The sequence below is a fragment of the Grampus griseus genome (assembly GCF_964374135.1).
Source record: "Grampus griseus genome assembly, chromosome: 4".
Taxonomy (NCBI): domain Eukaryota; kingdom Metazoa; phylum Chordata; class Mammalia; order Artiodactyla; family Delphinidae; genus Grampus; species Grampus griseus.
In genome coordinates, this window is record NC_138997.1 from 105,937,419 (window position 1) to 105,957,597 (window position 20,179).

Below are 20,179 nucleotides of genomic sequence, written 5' to 3' on the forward strand. Positions count from 1 at the left end.
GTGCTAGAAATTGTTCTAACTATTTAATACATATATGAACTCATTTCCTCTTCAAAACAGTGCTATTAGAATTAAACTCAGGTGTTCATTAGCTCTGGTTTTGTGAGATGGCTTTCTGTAATTGAGCTTGGAACATAACAGGCAGACACTCAGTAAGGATTTGTCAAGCAACAATAATTAACGTCAAATGGACCTGCTAATATTTGTTGAGTTTGTTATATAACAGGTACTACTAAGTGTCTCCCATGTACTGCTTCACTTCATCATCAAGATCAAACAGTCCTGTAACAGGAATAAAATGCAAGTGTCCAATTTAGTCATGGTTGATTAGGTTTTCATATGGTTTAAGGTCCATGAAACGACAGACATTAAAATAAATAGGCCACTTTTTCATTCTACAATGGGAGGATTTCTGTGGGATAAGAACTTGATACTTATGCATGTTCCAGTGTTTTTCTTCCATGCCTTGACTGAAAAGGTGTATCTGAGGAGTGGCAGTCTTCAATCTTTAAAGAATATATCTCCTGCTCACTGGAGCACATGTATCTTAGCAAGGTTTCCAAAGTATTAACCACATCTTGCTCATTCCATCTGATTAAGATAATCTCATCAATATTGTGGACCAGAGTGATGTTCTGCAGAATGTCCAGTTGGTCCTGGACCCTTAATACTAAAACTACATATTACAACGGAGGATGAGAGAGTTAGCATAGCCCTGGGGCAGGTCAGCAAATATATACTCAGTCCAGGTGAATGTAAGCCTTTCCAATCCTCTTTCTGATTGGGATAAGAATAGGTTTGTCAAATTAATGGTCACATGCCACATACCTGGAGACAGGCTAACCTGCTCTAGTAAAGATCCCACATGTCACCCAGCAACAGTAATTGGGGCTACTACTTGGATGAGTTAGAAGTAATCTACTATCACTTTCCAGAATCCATCTGTGTTTTGTAGGAAACTGTCTAGGCTTAAATTATGAAATAGTAAGAACCATCACCTCTGCTTCTTTTTTTTTAATTGAAATACTGTTGACTTATAATATTAGTTTCAGCTGAACAAAATAGTGATTCAATATTTTTATAGTTTATATTCTGAATAAAGTTATTATAAAATATTAGCTATATTCCCTGTGCTGTACATTATATTCTTGTAACTTATTTTATACCTAGTAGTTAGTACCCTTTAGTCCCCTTCATCTATCTTGCCCTTCCCCGCAGCCCTCTCCCCTCAGGTAACCTCTAGTTTCTTTTCTATATGTGTGAGTCTCTTTCTGTTTTGTTATATTTGTTCATTTGTTTTATATTTTTCAAATTCCGCATATAAGTAAAAATATATAGTATTTGCCTTTATCTGACTTACTTCAGTTAGCATAATACACTCTAGTTCTACCCATCGTGTATATACATATATAGATATATTTATACCACATCTTCTTTATCCATTCAACTTTTGCTTCCATATCTTGGTTATTGTAAATAATGCTGCTATGAACACTGAAGTGCATGTATCTTAGAGTTTTCGTCTTTTCCAGATATATGCCCAAGAGTGGGATTGCTGGATCATATGGCAGTTCTATTTCTAGTTTCTTAAGGAACCTCCATATTGTTCTCCATGGTGGCTTCACCAATTTACATTCCCATCAACAGTGTAGGAGGGTTCCCTTTTCTGCACACCCTCTCCAGGATTTATTATTTGTAGATATTTGGTGATGGCCATTCTGATTAGTGTGAGGTGATACTTCATTGTAGTTTTGATTTGCATTTCTCTAATAATTAGCGATGCTGAGCATCTTTTCATGTACCTGTTGCCCATCTGTATGTCTTCTGTGGAGAAATCTCTATTTAGGTCTTCTGCCCATTTTTTGATTGGTTTGTTTGTTTTTGTTATTGAATTGTATCAGCTGTTTGAATATTTTGGAAATTAATCCCTTGTCGGTCTCATTGTTTGCAAATATTTTTTCCCAGTCCATAGGTTGTCACTCTGCCTATTTTTTAAATTGGGTTGATTGGGGATTCTTTGATGTTGATTTGTGTGAGTTCTTTATATATTTTGGATATTAACCCTTTATCAGACATAACTTTTGCAAATATTTTCTGCCATTCAGTAGGTTGCCCTTTTATTTTGTTGATGGTTTTCTTCACTGTGCAAAGCTTTTAAGTTTGATATGGTCTTATTTATTCATTTTTGCTTTAGTTTCCCTTGCCTGAGGAGATAGATTAAAAATATATATTCTTTTAAGACCTATGTCAAAGAGTGTACTGCACATGTTTTCTTCTAGTTTTACAGTTTCAGGTCTTATACTTAGGTCTTCAATCTATTTGGAGTTTATATTTGTATATGGTGTGGGAAAATGTTCTAATTACATTCTTTTACATGTAGCTGTCCAGTTTTCCCAGTGCCACTTTTTGAAGAAACTGTCTTTTCTCCATTGTATATTCTTGCCTCCTTTGTTGTAGATTAATAAGTGTGTGGGCTTATTTCTAGTCTCTCTATTCTGTTCCATTGATCTATATGTCTGTTTTTGTGCCAGGACCATACTGTTTCGATTACTATAGCTTTGAAGTATAGTCTGAAGTCAGGTAGCATGATATCTCCAACTTTGTTCTTTTTTCTCAAGGTTGCTTTGGCTATTAGGGTCTTTTGTGGTTCCATATGATTTTATAGGAACAAGTATGGACAATTAAATTGCAAAATAGTAGGGACAATCATCTCTGAATTTTTAAGTATTTAAGGGCAATGCAGATTTCTACCATTCCCCCTATGTGCTATACTATTTAATGTGTGTTGCTTCAGCTAAGGAGTAAACAATTTCAATTTCAGAGACTTCCACTTGGCATTTTCTATTACAAAAGCTCTTATTTCACAAGCCAAGGGATCAACGTGGAAGTTGTGAGAACTACCAAGAATGTTGTATTAGTTTGCTTGGGCTGCATAGCAAAGTACCACAGACTCAGTGACTTAAACAATAGAAATTGGTTTTCTCACAGTTCTGGAGGCTAGGAGTCTGAGATCAAGATGTCGACAGGGTTATTTCTTCTGATTCCTCTCTTCTTGGCTTGCAGGTGGATGTCTCCCCCTTGAATTTTCATAGTATCTTCCTCTGTATGTGTCTGTGCCCTAATCTCCTCTTCTTACAAGGATACCAGTCATATCGGATTAGGACCCACCCTAATTACCTCATTTTACCTTAATTAATTGTTTAAAGTCACATCTGAGGTAGTGGAGGGTTAGGACTTCAACATATGAATTTGAAGAGGATACATTTAACCCATAACAGGAATCTATTCATGACATAATTGGGGACCAGGAAAAATGGCCACCTGGTGTGTCCATGGATCAGTCATTGGATGCAGAGTCTCTTGGGAAGAGGTATGACCTCAAGTAATGGGGCTCTCTTGAGCTGAAGCCATTTTTGTACAGAAATAGAAGCTGAGCACTGTCTGTTGGTACCACTCCTATGACTGTAGAGTTTCATTCTTTCTTCCTAAAAGTTGTTCTTCTGTCTGAAACATCATAATACCTACCATACAATAATTGGGCATTTTGATGACATTCAAATTGACTAATCTATATGTTGACAATTTACTTGAGAATTTTGCAAATTTAGATTCTCGTTAATTAGAAAGTATACCATTCCTCCCCAAGTGACACATGATTGTCATCACTCTAAGCCTTTGTGGTTTTCAGGGATAATCCAGGTGATAAAAAATAAAACACTAGATTGGGTATCAAAAAATCCTGACTTCTTATTTCCCTCATGGAATACCCTTGCTACTCAGAATGTTCCATGGGCCAGCAGTAGTTACATCCCTGCAAAACTTGTTAGAAATATAAAATCTCAAGACCCACCTCAGACCTACTGGATCAGAATCTGCATTGTAACAAGATCCCTTCAGTTGATTCCTATTCTTATTAAAGTTTGAGAAGTGCTGCTGTATATGACCTTGGACAATTAGTTAAGCTCTTTGAGCCTGATGTACTTCGTCTGTAAAAGAAGGCAATTATAACTAGAAGACCCCTTAGATCCCTTCAAGTTCTAAAATGCCATGACAAATCTGAGCAGAGTTTGATCTTTAAAAGTAACACTGTGCCTCCGATAGAAAATGCATTGAACTTTTGGCCTCTTTTATGCACGAATGTGCTGCTTACTGCAAACTTGACTTCCATCTGTAATGGGCAATTAAAGTCATGGTTGAAAGGAGATTTCTGATAGCCTAAATGTAAAAGGCATTCTTACTAATATGTCAGCTCTGCACCTTAAGGCTAAAGTAACTTAGAGGCATCTCAGGGTGATGGGTAAATGTGCTAGACCAACACTTAGTGGAGTTTGAGAAGTGATTTGGGTTAGGCCAGCAAGGACTCTTATCAATTTGACCATTTAGTGACTTGACCCTCAAGAGAGGACTGATGACTCCTGATTAGCCAGTTAATTTATGGCAATACTTCATTTAGATTCAGCCACCAGCAAGACAGTGATGGTGAGCAGGAAGGAAAAGGTCTGGAATGAATGAAAGATAGAAGCTTTACAGTTGAACACCAAATTATCCCCCATTCTTTCTGTATGGATCATTTGAAGTCCCAGGCCCCCTTCTAAATTGAAACTTCCCAAATGATTAAAAACCCCAAAGTACTTGAATGGTGATCTGTGAATAGAATTTGGTATAAAAAATTATAATATAATATATTATATATATAATATTATATAATGTTATATTAGTTTGAAAAATAAAAACAATATTAATACCAATATTCTAATAGAAATAATGGCAACTAACTTTTATTGAGTATTTTCTCAATGCCAGGAAATTTTTCACGTACTTCATTCCTCCTTAAAACAAAATAATGTAGCAATGCTATTGCTATGCACATTAAACAGATGAGGAAACTGAAGCTTAGCTTAGGAGATATGGGGTAGCTGAAATAAGAACCCAGATAATCTGACCTCAAAACCTCAATTTCTAGACTGTTTTACATTTCTTAATCATCTAATCTTTGTCACCTGACACATGAATCTTCTTAATGAACATGCATGATAGAAATTACCATCTATATTTTATAAATGAGGAAAGGTCTGTTACCACCTAGATTCCCACAAATTTACATGTGGGAAGAAGAGGGCACTATATCTACCTGATTAGAAAGCCTCACCTCTGTCCATAGTGCCCACCACCTCTCAGCACAAGGTTTGGGCTAAACCTTTTCCCTACCTGTTACAACTATTAACTTGTAAACAAAGTGATGCACATAATGCTCATCAGGTCTTCTCTCCAGATGATCTGGCAGGGCTCTACTTGGTTCATGATAAAAAATAAGTTACAATTTTAACATAAAACAAGGGATGTTCTCATGTAGAACCATGTGGAACAATATTACTTGATTAATGATTTATCGGCAGAGTAGTTCTCCAAATGCAGTCAGTTCACTCTGCAGAAATATCCCAGGTGGTTGTCATGTCCATCCTGTGGATGGGGAGCTGCGGTTGAGAGAGGTGCAGAGATATGGCAGACACCATGGGTACCCACTCTTAGCTTTTACCCCATCAGCACTTACCATCCATGAACCCTGCCTCACTTCCAGTTGCCAGCATCCAGGTTCTCTCCTCGAAGGCTTGGTTTTCTTTGGCAGACAAGTTCCCTCTGCCTGCGTGCCAGGCAGGCCAGCAATACTGGGGTGTTATTTGTACTCCCACTCCCATCCAATCATCCTCAAACAATGGCTGGTGGGAGCTGATGGTGGGAGCCAATGGCTTAATGCCCTAGCTCCCTGGCCCCTCTGAGAAGTTTTTCACAGTATTTCTCAGAACTTCTCAGTATAATAAGCTATTGTCCACAGTGCCATAATCAAAAATTGCTTGATAGGACCCTCCTTATCAGCTTCCTTACCTACTTTCTTTCACTTTTCCACTCCCCCAGATTTCTCCTGGGCTCATCTTCCAAATGAACTATTTGCACTTGGAACCTTAATTTTGGTTTCTCCCAGAAGCAAACTCTGAGACAGGATAGTTGATTTGCTGAGTTTACACTGATATTGTGGGCTGAGTGCCCGCTTTATGTCAATCACTAGACTAAATGTCGGGGATATGATGCTAAATGAGACAGACAGGGCTCCGACTTTTTTTGAATCTACAGTCTAGTGTACAAGACGTTGAGAAAGTAATTGCAAGTCATCACAGTGGCATGAAAGAAGCCAGTCTAGAAGGCATTTGTATGTAGTATTCCATTTATTTTGATAGTTAAAGAGGGAGTCACAATGGGGGAGAATGGTATAAGCAGGAGGAAGTAAATGCAGTAAGCACATCAGAACATAAAACCAAAGGACCACGTGGTGCATTGGGGCAGCAAGATTAATGTGGCTGCAGGGAGGGGAGAGTAGCAATGAGATAAGTGATAAGGATGGAGAGGTAGCAGAGGCCAGATCCAGGAAGGGCTTTTAATTACAAAAAGGGTTTCTGACTTTATCCTCAGGGCAATGAAAATCTGTTGAAGGATCTTAAACAAGGCAATGGAAAGACCACTCTGGCTAAAATCTGGAGACCTGACAAGAAAGAATTGTAACCAGAAGACCACTTAAGAGAGATCTTAGACTTCTAGTCCAGGATGTTTATAATACACTTTGCTTCCTTTTGCTGACTGTGTCACTTAGGAATTTAGTTTAGCAGCACATAACAGAAAATCCATGTAATGGTGACCTAAACAAGTCGGGGGTTTATTTATTTTTTCTTTCATAACAAGAAATTCAAGAGTAAGTGGTTTTGGCTTTGGTTTATTGGCTCGAAGATGTTGGGGATAAAGTCTTCGTGGGTATCTTGCTATTGTCCTCATGGTCACAAGGTAGTCCAATCCCAAACATTATCTCTTCATTCCAGACAAGCAAATACGTAAAGGAAGGTGGAAAAATAGATACTGGCCAGCCAAGTCCACTTTTCAAGGACCATTCATAAGAGTCCATCCAATGATTTCTGCTTACATGAAAGTTTTCCCAAATTATCTCATGCGATCATCCCCAGACACTAGAGAAAAGGGAAAATGCAGTTTTTAGATGGGAACATTGCCATAGAACAAAGTTTCATTAATAAGGAAGGAAGGGAAAATGGATATTGGGAAAGCAATTAGCAGGCTCCACCAAATCTATGTATACAATAAAACAGTCCGATTAGATGAAGCAACAAAACCACAAATGATAGCAAGAGAAAAACTCATAACAATGATAATAATTCAAATACTGCCTCTGTTTGCAGAGCATTTGTGCTTTTCAAAGTACATGTTGTGAATTCAATTCCCCTATTTAATATACTTAATAAAATGGTGGAGCATAAAGATATTGACGTTTCACTAAGCAGAAATAACCCAAGAAAAGCTGAAAGCATGATAAATTGGAATGGCAGAGAAACAACTTTGTCACTGAGCCTTAAATTGCTTTTTCACCACAAATTCTTTTTTCTGGGCTTTGACTTACTTACATTTGTAATTGGTTACGTCTTCCTGAAGCAGGTGCATTTGGGGGTCACTTAAAGAAATGACCAGAGATATTGTAGTATGGTGGAAAAAGAGAGATCCAGGTTCAAATCTGGCCTGTGCATTCACGACTCAGGAGACATGAGCAAAAGTTACTTATCTTTTGAGCATCAGTGTCCTTTTTTGTAAAATCTAGTAAAATGAACCTGCCGTACAGTTTTCGAAAAGTTTCAAGACAATTCCTGGCTCAAGATATATTAACTAGGTGCTTGTTTATTCTTCCCTTATTGTGCTATTGCCATTAATCAGACACTAGGGAGAATATTAGGGTAACAAACTGGCAGAGCAGTTAGTAGTAAATTTTGACTTGGCCTGGAGGGCAAAGTGTGCTTATGTAACCTAAAGCTAAAAGACAGCTGGCTTTGGTGTGAAGTGAGGAAGTTTGCACTATATTCCACATACCATAGGCAACTGAGAGCGCTGCAGGGTGTTAGAAAGCAAGGAATCCTGATCCCGGCAGCCTCCTTAGGCAGAGAAGCACTGGACTGAGGGCAGGGAGAGAGAGAAGAATGGGGAAGTCTTTAAAGAGAAGGTCTCTGATTATTATTCTCCCTTAGAATGGGGTGTTTGAAGCATGACCAACATCTCCTTACATAAAATAGTCTCTTTCCCCTGAAAGGAGCTTTGGGAAATGCGGTTACCACAGTGACTCACAGCTACTGAGGAGAAAATCCCCAGGGCCTGTGTGATCGGCCTGTGGGGCAACCACTATACATCACTTCTGCTTCATGCTGTGAGTCCAAGGCACTTTTTCTGAACAACTGTGGTCTTGCCATCCCCTATCGCATGCCTGCAGATCCTGAAACAAAATTAACTCTATCCACCCCCTGCTGAGTTCAGTTAAGCTGCTCGGAGTTACCAGGATGGGCCAGGAGAGGTTACTCACATATATCTCAGAATGGTTGATGGCAGTCGAAAGCAACAATCATTTACCAAATGAAAACTTCATGACGGCTCTAAGCGTGGCTCTGAAGATGAAGAGTGATAGAGCAATAGTCCTTTTTCAAGGATTCCACAGTCAGATTGGGGAGGGTCACAGATAGGAGGAAAAGGAAGGGCTCCATCTGCCTGAGAATCTTGGGAAGGGTCTCCACAGAGGTGTTTTGCTGGTTTGTTTCTTTGTTTGTTTGTTTGAGTGAGTGAGAAATAGCAGAATGAAACATCAGGCCAGAGAGTGAGAATGCCCAAAGGCACAGAGGAGGGATGTAGCCTGGCATGTCTGGTAGCTGTTTTTTGGAAAGATATGCTGAGTTCCATCATGAATGCATAGCTAAAGGATGTAATAGTTTATTCTACAGTCAACAGGGAGTCAATGAAGGATTTTGACCAAGGATAGAGTGTATTAAGATATTTATTTAATCTAACAGTTCAACAAGGTGTAGAAGGACCAAGAGTAGAGCTACACAGGAGTGAGGAAGATGAGCTTGAGGAAGTAATGTGAGAGTCCAAGCGAACTGGGAGGGACAAATGAAGACCCTCTCCTGGGCAGCAGTGACGGCCATCAAGTGAGAGATGGAGCCCCATTTTTAAATGTGCATACATAGATGCCACGTCAAGTAATGTTCATGACAATTCTATTTCCATTTTATAGATGGGAGGACTGAAAAGAAGTAATGTCTTACCCTAGGGTTAGTATCGGGACGTCTTGATCACAATTACAATTTGTCAATCCAGGCAGCATGTGGACTCAAAGTTTGCAAATGAGGTAGGTCTTCATGGCAGAAATCATAAGTCATCCCTGGAAATCCTGCTAGCTTGATATCTCAAATGCTTTTTAAAAGAGATCTTTTGCACACATAATGAGGAATTTCAGGGGTGCATCTGAGGCCATGCATTTAATCTATCTTCATCTGGGGGAGCCCAGAAGAGAGATTTTGAAATAAAGTCCCCAGAATTCAAGTATCTTTTCTCAGTCTCCTTCCCTAGTCACTGTAGGAGTCACTTCTTGCTTTATCAACTCCAGTCTGAAGCAGATGTGCTTAGAAAGTATTAGTAATATTTGCTGGAAAATATAATCATTTTCTTACATTTGTATTCATTTCTTTGAGCTGCTGATTTATTTCTGGATATTAATTTAAATCCACTCCTAATTTTAATTAGAGGTAGGATTTAATAGTGTTGAGTTTCTTACCTTTTTTTCCTTCTTCTAAGAAAAAATGTGAACTTCAGCAATCCAGGATTTAAAGTATCTATATTTATTCTGGGACTTAACAACAATGAGTGGGGATTAATATTTGGATAGGGAATATGGGAGTGCATTCACTGTGCCTTTTGAAATTAATTAAAAATGTTTTAAGATTTTTTTAATGGGTTATTTAGTTAAAATTTTTAAATGGGTTATTTTAGGCATTTGCGTGTTTTATAGTGTCTGGTTCTAGCCCACCTCAATATTCATTAACTCATTTTTCCCCATCACATCTCTTGTTCAGCAGCACAACATCATCCTACTTTTCCTCCCATTACATTTTATATTCCTTTTTTTTTTTCTTTTTTTTCTTTTTTTTTTTTTTTGCGGTACGCGGGCCTCTCACCGCTGCAGCCTCTCCCTTTGCGGAGCACAGGCTCCAGACGCGCAGGCTCAGCGGCCATGGCTCACGGGTCCAGCCACTCCACGGCATGTGGGATCCTCCCAGACCGGGGCACAAACCCGCGTCCCCTCCATTGGCAGGCGGACTCCCAACCACTGAGCCACCAGGGAAGGCCCCATTGCATTTTAAACTGCAGCACTGCTCAGTGCCTTGTACATTCCATCACACACCTCAATGGTTCATGTCCATGTACTTTTGCCCCTCTTATTCTCTCTGATTGAACGCTCTTTCCATGTCCTTATGCACCTGGAAAATTCCTACACATTATTGAAAACCTTGCTAAGCCATCCTCTTCTTAGCAAAACCTTCAAGGAATCTTCAGACAGAATTTATACATCCCTCCTCTTATCATTTCTATCCCTCAAACAACTGCATTTGGATTTATGTATAATAAGGTATTGCATTTGTATATAAATGCCTGTCTCACTTTCTAGACTATAAGCCATTTAAGGTATTATTTGCTTCTATATCCACCCCCCCCCCCGGCCAGGCTTAGCATGGCCTTCAAAAATAGTGCTGACTCAAAAACCTGAACTCAACTCCCTATCCCACCTCTTTCAAGGGGAAATGATGTAACTACACAATGAAAGTTAACTTTTTTTTAACCTGCCGAGTAGATGATAATTTCAATTTGTCAACCGTATGGTTTGAATTCAATCATATGTTGGTGGTGTACTTAGTGCAGTTATCGAATGCCAACTAAAAGAAATGGCAGAAAACTCTATCGATTTTATTGCTTGGAATTTACAATTTTCCATTTTAAGGAACACTATTGATATCAAGAATTGCAATGAAATAACAATGATATGTTCTGATTAAACTGTGTGAGCAATACAACAGAATTTTTTCTGCATGGGGAGCTTTCCCACTTTTTGCTGTGAAGGAATAGAAAGTGAGTACTTTGATCAAAGTGGCAAAGCTCTGCTGTTTGCTTTTTTCTTTGGCTTCTCATTGTTTCTGGGATGCACAGCAAGGATGAAGTGTATTTTAGTGACATGCAATGAGGTTGAGAAAGCGTAGTCTATATGGGTTGTTTTTTTTTTTTAATCTCAGGAATTTAACAAATGTACCTAAAGCTTACTCCAACGGCAAAATTCCCCAGAGAACGCTCATAATCATTTTTGCTGAAATCTAGGATTTCATAAAATATACTGTCAAGAATGATTCTCTAGACTCAGAAACATCTGTCTTCTTTTCCTTATTTTCCATGTCATTTTCTTTTACAGCATCATGGATGAAATACACGTATACACACAGAGTTTAAAACCATGTGCAGGGTTCACACCCCAGTTCTGTCACACGTGAGCTGGGGAATCCTGGGCTTTAGTTTCCTCGTATAAGAGTAACCTCATCCTGCAGTAGCCCCATCAAGCACCTTGCACAGTGCCTGCCGAGAAGAATGTGATTAAGAAAGGTGAAGTCCCTCCTCCTTCCCACCTTCCCCTCTTCCTTCCTCCCTTGAAGGGAAGTAAAAGTAAACTTCCATACTTCAGCTTTCCATTCTAAAGAATGCCAAGTTCTGATTTAGTTTTTAATCCCCCTTGAATTGAGAAACCAGATAGCCAAGTTTATTTGAATTATATAGAAGAAAATAATAAATGGAGTTAATGAAAAAAAGAAAGAAAATTTTCAGGAATTTACTTAAAATTTTACACCCAGAACAAGACCAGGGGTTAGTAGAGTAGTGATGAAGCCACATTTAACAGGTATCATCCTCTATAAAGCAAACATTCATTCAACAAATACTGTTGCTTTGCCTACTGAGTCTTGGCCAATGTATTGGACTCTGTGGATTCCAAGATGAATTAAGATGGCGACACCCTCTCTGCAATCCATGAGCTAACAATTTAGTGCAAGGACAAAGACTTAGCTTTGTAATCATCTACCTTCTCACTGCTGTAATAAAGCAGACGTCCAAGTGTGGCTTGGAGAAAAACAGAAGTCTGAGGTTCTGTGTCTCTCAACTCTGTTAGGGAAAAGTAAGTGAGAGTTATTAGAGAATGCTCTGCTAAATAGCAAGGGGGATGGGCTTTGTGAGATGGAATGGATTATGACCTGCAAGCTACAGAGAGTAATCAACAGGTTCTAGGCTAGGGAGGCTCTTGAGAGCATGACCAGTTTTGTGTTTTGGAAACGTGATATTCAGAAAGTTGACCCATGAGTTTTTTATAAAATCTTCAGTGTATAGATAGCTGTATTGCAATTGTCCATACTTTATTATACAGTAGGTTCCCACTATCTACAAATATCATGAGTGTAGTGAAAGGTCTCATTCTTCCAAGCCACTGCATTCCAGCATCAATAAGTAAGACCGTTTGGTGGTGGGAAACAAAAATCTGTGGGTAACTGAAATAAAAAAGAAAACCCCATTGCTCTTAGCTTTGTAGTGGAAAAGATTTCAAACCTACCTTTTCCCAATTTTCTGTGGTTTAAATAAAAGTTTCAAAAAATAATTTTTTTGTTATGATTTATTGTTTTGCATGTCATCATTCATTTGTTCATTCATTCAGTGGAAGGAAATATCATTTATTGAGTGGCTATTGAGTACCAGGCACAATGCTAAAGCATTTTCAAATACATTATTTCATTTAATTTTCTCCAAATCCCTCTGAGGTTGATGTTGCCTTTTTCATGCTATAGATAATGAGACTGTGACTCAGAGCTGGCATTCTTTGCTAAAGGTCACAGGACTGGTCAGTCTTGACTTTCAATCACCATTCCTTCCAGGGCTACCATGTTTGTTCAGATGGTTTGTTCAAGTGGTACCCTGCAGGGTTGTATAGTGTGACAGACCTATTACACCCCTATGTGACCCCAAAGCCCAGTATGAAGTTCTATCCAGGACCTTATTATGCCAAGTCTCATCTCTCCACAAATTTTCAATTGTATTAATTTATGGCACTGAAGTACTGGAAAAAGGACTCTATATATTGATACCAGAAAGTCAATAAATTCACAGTAGTAACGTTTGTTGTAGATATTTGTTTTGTTCTCATAAAAAATAATCTATCTAGAAACACAAGATAAAAGTTGTTTCAAAGATCCAATTATTTGAGTTTTACTTCTATACTTCCATCTCATTTACTTTACCCAGAATCCTGAGCTCCCCCAAATAGCTGAGAATATTATGTAAAGCAAATAAAGACCCCAGATCCTCCAGAACCCCCTCTGAAGCACAGGCAAATTATCCGTGGGGCCGACTTAGGTCTTCCCTTTGCCCCTTTACTCATTTTCTGCTAACTTAGAACCTATTTAGTCTCCATCTAAGAAGGATTCTAACATGCCTGATTATGACTGGACCAGCCCAGAGCACAGACAAAGCACCGGGTCAGGAGGTCTGAGAGATGTTGAGGCGGGAATGATGGTAGAGCTGGAAGGCAATGAAAAGCCAGAAAGAAACCAGAAAGCTTAACAGTTGGCTCGCCTTCACGTGAGGGCAGACATCCATCCAGACTTCAAATGGCCCCTGAGGGGTTCACTCTAGGGGCGGAGTCAACAAACCAGGCCCACAGGCCAAATCCAACCCACAGCCTGTTTTTGTAGACCAAGTTATATTGGATCACAAACGACTCATGTATCATGGCCTCTTTCATGCTGTGATGGTAAAGTTGTGTAGTTGTAAAAGAGACCCTATGGCCCATAAAGCCTAAACTATTTATTTTACAGCTCATTAGAGAAAAGGCAGGCCTGCTCTCGAATAATCAGTCTTACAAGGATTTGCCCCAGTCATCAGGTTAAGCTCAGTTCTGTGGGTCACTACTAGGCTGTCACTCTCTGGAACAACTGGAGGCTTTTCTTGTAACCATGGTACTCACATGGTACTCAGAATATCATCCACTGAACAGAGATTCCCCAGAATACAAAGTCCTTAAAAACATGCTGATGCTTACGATAATAATCTTTCCTTACAGGTAAATTCACTGATGTGATATTAATGGGTGCCTCTGCTTAGAGTAATCTCTCAGGAACCTGTATGGTGGCATTTCCATTTCATTCAGGGCTCTTCTCGAATGCCACTGCCTTAAGGAACCCTGCCCCCAACCCCTGACCCCTTCCTTTCATGAATGGTCAGGAGGCTTAGAAAGAAAAACAAAATAAATTCCCTCATGAAAACATGAATGATTTCTTTAACTCTATGATATACCAATAAAGCTCATGGAATCATGGAAGAAAATATTTATTCTATTCTATGGTGAGAATCTGAGAAAGAGTAGCAAATGAATGGAGTGACACAGGTCTGGGTTCAAATTTTAGGTCTGCTTCCTATTAGTTGACCCTTTTATATATAAACTATTTGAATATCAATATACACATATGCATATTATTCAAATATATATTATATATAATCAATACACATTTATATACCTATATATTATATATAATCAATATATTTCTATATAATTTATATATATAATATGTATTCAAATATTTTATTCATGTATTAAGAAGTAGACCTGGAACTTGAACCTAAAAATGTATTTTTTCATATGTTCATATATACATATATGCATGTGTGTATATATATATTTATGATTAGTTACCACAAAGAATTATTAGGAAGGAAGACGATGTATGCAAAGTCACTGAGAGCTTGGCCCTCCACATACTTGTTGACTGAGTTTGCTTTCACTTACAGCAGATGGGCTGTCTCTTGGAGAAGTGAGATATTGGTGCTCAGACCTGCCTTTGTGGTTCTTTACTAAACCCTCAGTTCCTCACTTTTCATTTTGAAAGTAAAAATGAGAACCAAAAGTCATCTCCCAGGGGAGCTCCTTGGGTCACCTTCTCCTTTGTTGGGAAGGGGAGGCTGACTCACTTCCAAGGGAATTCCCAAAGTCTTTGGAAGAAGACTGCAATTTGTTTACTGTTTTCCACAGTCTTGTTGGTTGTCACAGCTTGACTTGAGGTGGCCCTGGAACCAGCTGCCTCATTAAAAATAAAGCCCACTTTCTGCCTTCAGCAGCCAGGGCTGGGCATCTGAAAAGGCTTCTGGTCACGTCCTGCAGGTGACCAGAGCTCACCCTTGGAGGGGAGAGGCCTCCAAATCAAGGGCAGGTACACGCCCCCCATTCTCAACCCCCTGCCAAGCAGTACAATCACTCTGGAAATTTTTGGAAAAAAATATCTTTCAGCATAAAAGGCAAATTTCATGCTCTAATCAAAATAACTGCCAAGTTTTTTTTAAATGCCACATTTTTTAAAGTCTTTCAGTGAAAAGGGTGCTCTAGGAGAAGGAACAAGAAGAAGAGGAATGTTCTCACCCAGACACTACCTCTCTGTGAGGAGGAAAACAGAATAAAATAAAATGACATGAAAGAGTTGCTTTTTGCTTTTGAGAAAGGGTAGCCAGCTCAGCAAACAAAGCACCCTTCTGAAATGTTAAGGACTTCTAATTATGACAAATAAGCTTGGCTTCAACTAACTTCCATCCCTAAGATTTATAACCTCCAGCTGCTTGGAGAATTTTAGTTCTTTGGGCAGATCCTTCCTGCTAATATAGTCAATTCTTGTTTGTCTACAGTGTTGAGGAAATGGGGGATTTCTAGCCTATTAAATAATTCAGGTAAGTAGTGACAATTAAAACCAGACAAGGTTTCAAACCCTGGATCTGTTACTTCACGGCTGTGTGAGGTTGGACCAAATCTTTGCCTCTCTGAGCTCTATGCTGTCATTTGTAAAATGTGCAAAATGTTAGCTGACTTTAAAGGTTGGTTGAAAGGTTGGTGAAACCTGAGAAAGAATCTATTTTCAAAGTGCCTACAATGGCATGTTTTGCAGTAATCTATCCTATTCCGTAATCTCTGGACACCACACTTTTAAAACAGATATAGGAAAGTGGCTCAAGACCATAACTTGAAAACCTAAGATAGGAGTGAGACTTAAGGGGACATGAAAACCATCTTCAAATGAGTGAAGCACTGTTTGGTAGGAGAGGGATTAGACTGTGTAGGCGACATGAAGGAGGAATTAAAAACAAAAAAGAAAACAAAGATTACCAATTATGGGAAACATACTTTAGTTTAGAATTGGGCTGATATGAAATACTAATTAAACATGGGTTGAGAAGTCAGACAGAGTTTGGTTCTTTTGTGAGTTATCTGACCTTGAGAAATCTTCTTCACTTCTTAGGTCCCACTTTCGTTTTTGAAAAATGTAACCAGTCATAATCCTTATGACCAATTTATGGCATAGATATTAAATGCATAGTGATATAAAGCACTGTGTACCTGGCTCATAAAAACATAATAAAATAGAATGTAATGTACAAAATAGAATGTAAAAATACAATAATAATAGCAGCTATTATAATTCCCTAACATGCAAAGAGAATCCTCTAGAGCAGAAGTAGTAATAATTCATGGTCATTGATGTGAGGCTAATACAAAAGTAACTATCTGGGGAGCAGGGTGGAATTCAAGCAAACCAAGATTGTTGTCCTAGAATATTTCTGAGATCTATTCAGACCTCAGGAGTCTAGCATTCCAACGTTCCTAACGTCATCTGAAACATGTTTTTTGTTGTTGGTGTTTCCAACTTTGTTGTTGCAGTGTTTTAAATACAGCTTTTTTGAGATATAAGTCACAAATCATAAAACCCACCCTGTTAAAGTATACAGTTCTGTGGGGTTTAGTAAACTATCTCATTTTAGAACATGTTCATCACCCCCTAAAAAACGGCATACTCATGATCTGTCACTCTCAATTTCCTCCTACCCCTTCTCCTTGACAACTACCAATCTTCTTTCTGTCTCTATGGATTTTCCTCTTCTGGAAATTTCACATAAATGGAATCATAGGTCTCTTGTGCCTGGCTTCTTTCACTTAACGTAATGTTTTCTGGTTCATCCATGCTGCAGCATGTATCAGTATGCTATTCCTTTTTATGACCCAATAGTTTTCCATTGTATGGATACATCGCATTTTGTTTACTCATTCATCAGTTGATGGGCATTTGGCTATTATGAATAATGTTGCTCTAAACATTTGCATACAAGTTTTTGTGTGGAAATATGTTTTCATTTCTCTTGAATGTATACCTAGAAATGAAATTTCTAGTCATAGGGTAACTCTGTTTAGTATTTTCTCCATATCCTCCAAAAAGACTTTTTGATTTTAGCCACCCTAGTGGGAGTGAAGTGGTAGCTTAGTGATTTACATTTCCCTAATGACTAATGATGTTGAGCATTGTTTTCATGTGCTTATTAGCCATTTGTATATCTTCTTTGGAGAAATATTCTATACTTTTTTGAGAAATTTTTATTCAGATCCTTTGCACATTTTTTGTCTGAGCACGGGTTTGAGCCCTGGTCCAGGAAGATCCCACGTGCCACGGAGCAACTAAGCCCATGCGCCACGACTACTGAGCCCTTGTACCACAACAACTGAAGCCCGCACACCTAGAGCCCATGCTCCACAACAAGAGAAGCCACCACAATGAGAAGCCCGTGCACCACAATGAAGAGTAGCAATTATGAGTAGTGAATAATTTGAAAATAAAATTAAGAAGAGGGCTCTATGGTAGTATCAAAAATGTTAAAATACTTAAGAATAAATTTAACAAAATAAATGAAAGATTTGTAAAACTATAAAGCCTTGTTGAAGGAAATTAAAGATCTAAATAAATGGAAAGATATTCTGTTCTTGTTTCAAAAGACAATATTGTCAACATGGCAATACTCCCAAAATTGATCTACAGATTCAATACAATCCCTGTTAAAGTCCCAGCAGATTCCTTTTGAAGAAATTGATAAGCTGACAATGAAATCTATATAGAAATGCGAGAGACTCAGATTAGCCAAAACAATACTGAAAAAGAGAAGCGATATTGGAGAACTCACATATTTCAATTTCAAAACTTACTGTGAATCTATAGTAAGACAGTAGGGCACTGCCATAAGAATGGACATTTACAATAATGGAATAGAACCAAAAGTACAAAAATAAACCCTTATAATTATCATCAACTGATTTTTTTTCAATAAATTTATTTATTTATTTTTGGCTGTGTTGGGTCTTCATTGCTGCATGCAGGTTTTCTCTAGTTGCAGCGAGTGGGAGCTACTCTTCGTTGCGGTGCACGGGCTTCTCATTGTGGTGGCTTCTCTTCTTGTGGAGCACAGGCTCTAGGTGTGTGGGCTTCAGTAGTTGTGGTATGTGGGCTCAGGAGTTGTGGCTCATGAGCTCTAGAGCACAGGCTCAGTAGTTGTGGCACACAGTCTTAGTTGCTCCGTGGCATGTGGCATCTTCCTGAACCAGGGCTCAAACCCATGTCCCCTGCGTCAGCAGGTGGATTCTTAACCACTGCGCCACCAGGGAATCCTATCATCAACTGATTCTTAACAAGGTAATTCAATAAAGAAAGAATAATCTTTTTAACAACTTTCTGGGACAACTGGATATACCCATTCAAAAGAATGAAATTGGATTCTCTATTTTATGCCATATATAAAAAACTAACTCAAATGTATTACAGATCTAGACGTAACAGCTAAAACTATAAAACTCTTGGAATAAAACATAAGGGTAACTATTTGTGACCTTGGGTTAGACAATTGTTTCTTAGATATGGTATCAAATGCACAAAAAAACAAAGGAAAAAATACATAAATTGGACTTCATCAAAATTAAAATGTTTGTTGTTCAAAGGATACCAGTAAGAATGTGAACAGATAAACCACAAAATGGTAAAAAATATTTGCAAATCTTATATTTGATAAGGAATTTATATCCAGAATGCATAAAAAAATATCAAGTTCTTAAAACTCAACAATAAAAAAACAGCCCAAACAAAACATGTGCAAAGGATCTGAATAAAAATTTCTCAAAAAAGTATAGAATATTTCTCCAAAGAAGATATACAAATGGCTAATAAGCACATGAAAACAATGCTCAACATCATTAGTCATTAGGGAAATGTAAATCACTAAGCTACCACTTCACTCCCACTAGGGTGGCTAAAATCAAAAAGTCTTTTTGGAGGATATGGAGAAAATACTAAACAGAGTTACCCTATGACTAGAAATTTCATTTCTAGGTATACATTCAAGAGAAATGAAAACATATTTCCACACAAAAACTTGTATGCAAATGTTTAGAGCAACATTATTCATAATAGCCAAATGCCCATCAACTGATGAATGAGTAAACAAAATGCGATGTATCCATACAATGGAAAACTATTGGGTCATAAAAAGGAATAGCATACTGATACATGCTGCAGCATGGATGAACCAGAAAACATTATGTTAAGTGAAAGAAGCCAGGCACAAGAGACCTATGATTCCATTTATGTGAAATTTCCAGAAGAGGAAAATCCATAGAGACAGAAAGGAGATTGGTAGTTGTCAGGGAGAAGGGGTAGGAGGAAATTGGGATTGACAGCTAGTGAGTATTCAGGGTTTTAGGGGGTGATGAACATGTTCTAAAATGAGATAGTTTACTAAACCCCACAGAACTGTGGGGTTTAGTAAACTTTCTAAAAATTAAATTCACCTTGAACAGGGTGAATTTGATGATATGTGACTTATATCTGGGATTGATTTTTGTACGTTGGTCTTGTATTAATTTAAGCTTATGGTGGACCTGCCAGCCACACAAGTACAATGGTAAATAGAAAACTGTAACTGCGATCTGAGAAATTCACAAGTAAATGATGCCAAGTTGTGTGTGTGTGTGTTTTTCACCTCCTAAAAGCATAGGTTAGAATTACATTTTAAGCCAGTATTTAGCAGAAAATTAATTTTGCTTTTTGAAAGACATTGCCAGAGGACTTAGAAGTCTGAATTACGGGTCGGAGCAGACAGTTGAGAGCAACAGCATGACGAAAGACCTGGAAGTAAGAGCATGCTTTGCTCTGCTGGGCCCTGCCAGCTACCTGACAGTGTTGTGTCACTTTTACATTCTTGCAATAAAAGAGCATTGAGCATAGAAGTACTTTTCTTCATTAACTACATGCTAGAACAATAAGGGAAAACCATCCTAAGTCTTTTTCACTGTGTTGTCCTCAGGGCAATGTTTTTAGACTGTAGCGAAACCTAAAGAAATCAACAATTTTGGTTCAGTCTGTGCTTCTTGTTT